Source organism: Rutidosis leptorrhynchoides, chromosome 5, assembly GCF_046630445.1.
Source record: "Rutidosis leptorrhynchoides isolate AG116_Rl617_1_P2 chromosome 5, CSIRO_AGI_Rlap_v1, whole genome shotgun sequence".
In the NCBI taxonomy this organism is placed as follows: Eukaryota; Viridiplantae; Streptophyta; class Magnoliopsida; order Asterales; family Asteraceae; genus Rutidosis; species Rutidosis leptorrhynchoides.
In genome coordinates this window covers 384,822,851-384,827,243 of record NC_092337.1, presented here as the reverse complement: position 1 = coordinate 384,827,243, position 4,393 = coordinate 384,822,851, and positions in this window count along the sequence as shown.

The window sequence follows — 4,393 nt, the reverse complement described above, 5'->3', positions numbered from 1 at the left end:
GATTCACGTTTCGATTTTGGGTTTGCATCGTGTTCCCGATTCGGATTCGCATTACAAATTCTGAGATTTGAAAATCTCGAACCAAACAGAAGATAGGATTTCAAATCCTTTGGGTTTTCAAATCCTGTGAGATTTCAAATCATCGGAATTGAAATCCTTGAACCAAAATGTACTAAGGCATGGCATTGTTTCATTAATAAAATGGATTTTGCTAGTGTGTATGAAATGATTGTACATAAAAGTTAAACATTAAGTCTTTAAGTGCAACAGTGTGAAGCGCTCTAACAATAGCAAAATCCTAATAAAATACTGCTATTAAAAATAATAAGAGCATCTCACTCGTTAGATTCATGACGTTGATAATTGATAAATTGTCATAATACTAATAAATTACGAAGTAATAAAGGCTCTTTTGTGGAATATTTATGTTTTCAACCGGTGGCCTAACAATATTATTGTCGAATCATTTTTAAGAGACATTTTAAGCTAAAAAAACGACTACTTAGTATAATCACCTTTAAAAGCACTCTATTTGCTAAGGACTTAATGCGGGTCCCATTTATCTTCTACAGAGTATTTTATATGAAAACTGTCCCCCCCCCCCCAAATCATGGTCACAAAAAAAAAAAGTTACGTTGCCAAATGGAAATCGTACACCAAGTAGATATTAGCTAGGTATCTAGTTTTACAACAACAAAAAAAAATTATGAAAAGAACTAGTTAGAGTTATTGATATATAAGGTTGTATATATAAATGTTTCCACTAATGATTACTGTACAAGATGGTCCTATATGTCCACTTTTAGTAATTAAAATACTTTTCTTTACTTCGCTTCCCTGAGTATTGTTTCCTATGTTTAGCGGATCAATATATGCATGTTCATTAATTAAATCTATTCTTTCATGCTAGGTCACATATAACTAAACTTTGTAGGGGTCATGTATTTCTACTCACACATGTTCTAATGAGGTTTCTATTAGTGCATATTTGTTATCCATAATTTAAAGTACTTCTATATTTTAATTTAGTTATGTAATAACGGTAATATTGTAACTGTGACTATCGAACTTATATGTGTGTGCGCGTTAAAGTTTTATTGCAATAGTTCAACTGTCAACTCAGTCGACCGACTGAGTCCACACAGTCGATCAACTGTGCTAGACAGTTGACCGATTGTCCTAGACAGTCGACCGACTGTGTCGGGGGACTGTATATATACGGGTTTGTGCCTTCTTTGTGAGGTTACACATTCCATTTACCCTAATCCTCAGTCACTGGTTCCAGTCCTTTACAATACCCATCGAATAACACATCTAGGAGTCGATTTAATCTAGTTAATTGCCTAGGTTTGATTCATTCGACCTCGAAATGACCCGTTATTCGATTGAACCTTGTCCTAGTGTTTTCTGCCATTAGATTGAGTCACAAGCGATTCTAATATCCTTATCAATTCATCTACAAAGTGGTATCAGAGCTGGAGTCTCTGAATCGTTGTTTTCAATCGATTTTAAGTGTTAATCTTGTGGGGTTTTGGTTAAAAAGGGATCTTTGTGTCAAATTCGACTGTTTTTTACGTCATAGTAAGTGTTTATTGTGTTTAATCGTGTTCCCAGAGAGTTGTTATAAATCTCTAGCATTTTCGTTTGGTTTGGTTTGGTTTGTTTTGTCAAAAATAGGTTCCTAAATCATGTTCCCGTCAAAACCCTAGTTTTTGTACTTGCTACTGTTAAGAACATGTTCCTAATTTGTATCTAGGAACACCGATTGAGTCCACTCAACCGAACGATTTTACTTAAAACCTAGCCGTCTGTCTCTTGGTCGATCGTGTGACTTTTTTTAGCAGTTTGAGTTCTAAATAGTCACCCGACTGTGTGCGTACACACCCAACCGTTTGAGTTTACACAACCGACCGAAGGAGTTAGACACACGATCGTGAGAGTTATAATACCAAATTAATTTATAGTAACAATGTGCTAGCCATTTGACTTTTGAGACACACGACCGATTGTGACTCAACCGGCCGATTGACTTTGACACACGACCGATTGTCTTTTAAGACAGTATCATTTTAAAACTATTTTGAATTTAGAATATGACTGAACCAACTCTATTTGTCATTTATGATTATGCCATGATGATAACACTTGGTATCCAGAAAATATTGTTATCTGGGAATGAGTCCGGTACTGCTAACAAAGTACCAAAACTTGAGAGTTTGAAATATTTTATGGACTGGAAGAATCGGTTTATGATCTACATGAATGGACTAGATTCAAGGTTATGGGAACTGATTGAGACTGAGTATGAATGGCCATCAAGTACAAATAATGAAAGGAAATAAACATCTGTTTTTAGTCCTGCTGAAAGAGAACAATACAACCTAGAGTGCAGATGTTATGCTCAACTCACTCAGGGATTGTCCAAAGAGATTTATCATCAATTTCGTAGTAACAAGACATCTCATACTCTTTGGCTTTCCCTTCAGTCTGCTACAGAAGGTACTGAGACCTACAGTGCAGCTAAAGGTAAAGTGTTGAAAACAGAGTGGAAGACCTTTGCTGTTCACCCTGCTGACAGTTTGGAACAGACTTTAATAAGATACCGGCATTTTATGTCTGAACTTAATGATTATGGGATTGAAGTATCATATGCTAAGGTGATTATGATATTGAAGGAAGGTTTTCCTGAGAAGTGGGATATGATAATAGACCAAATTCAGACCAAGGCTACAACTTCAGCACGACCATTAACAATATCAACTTTTACTTCCAAACTTATGGAAAATGAACTAAAAGGACACGTCTTGGAATGCCATAACATCCAACTTTATATAAAGCTCCTGAAATTGGTTCCTCTTCTTCTTCAAGTCATGCTCCATTACAGACTGCTTTTGTTTCATGCAACGCATCACAGTGTTCTCCATAGCCTATTCAGACTGGGTTCTTTCAGTTACCATCAAGTCAGACTGTAGATTCAACACAGCAGGTTCAACCACCTTATTGAAGACAGACAACATCAACATAAGGCATGTTGAGCTAATTAAAAAAGAAATGGCGTTGGTTGCTTTAGTGTGAACTCCTATAATGATATGATAATTGGTCAAATTATTAATGGTCACCTGGAGAATGAGGATTATGAATAAATTGATGAAGATGAGCTTGAGAGGATGGATATCTTGTGAGCAATGGGTAGTGTGGTTAGAAGGGCTAAAAAGTACTTGAAGAAGACAGTTTAGAAGAAATTGAGTTTCTCCAAAAATACTAAGTTTGGGTTTGATATGTCTAAAGTGAGATTCCATAACTGTGTTGAACTTGGTCACTTTAAGAGAACTTGCACTAGACCACAGAAGCCTGGTTTTCACAATCCATTCCATAATCAAAATACTGAAGCCAACAAGAGATATATTGTGCCAATTGAGGAGCCTTCGAAGGATAATCGGAAAGAAGGTCAACCGAAGGCCTTAAGTGCTAGATGTATGGATGAGGGTTACGATTGGTCAGTTCAGGTTGAGGGTGAGCAAGAAAATGTGGTGTTTGTTGGTAAATCTGAAGAACAAATTGAAAAGGAGAAGCTTGAAAGAAAGAAAGCTGGCTGTATTGGTAAAGAATGTGATTGTCAATGTTATGTTTATAAGTGTGAAGCAAGGATTAAGAGAGCTGATGAAATTGTGAAGTGGGTTCCTAAGAGGAAGTTTAGAAGGGATTTGTCTAAGAAGTTCCGTAAAGCTAAAGATTGGTCAGATGTTTCCTCTGAGTCTTCTGATGATGAAACTATTGGTTTAGATTTTGATGCGGGAACTTGGTTTAAGAAGGAAGAGAACAATGTTGTGGCGGGTAAAGATAGTGTTTCAAAAGGAGAAATGGTGACGGTAATAATTTGGTTGGAAATGGTGTTGTTGCTGAGAATGCCAATGTTTATTCCGACAGTACGAGTTTAGAGTCTGAGTCAGAATCAGATGCAGAAGTCAAGGATCAACGGGAAGGAAGAAGTTTATGTGCTTTCATGGCTAACACCTCAAGTAACGATAAGGTACACATTGAAACTATTCCTGTATGTACTAAATGTGGTGAATTTGAACAAGAAATTGATAGACTTGAGTGCATTATATCTAAGCTTGATGAGATTCCTATAACTTGTGTTAACTTTCCTAAACTTGAACTTGAAATTAAGAACCTAGGGATAAAGAATGGGAAGAATAAGAAAGCTTATGAGGATAGCCTGTATTACCTGAAGAAACAAAAGGAATATGTGGACATCATTCATACCCTAGAAAATCAAATAGGTGACTTGAAAGCAACTGTGATTGATAATGATAAGGCCATAACAATAAACATTAATCAGATTGAGAGCCTTATGACTGAGAAAGATTCATTCAAGATCAAGTATGAGAGT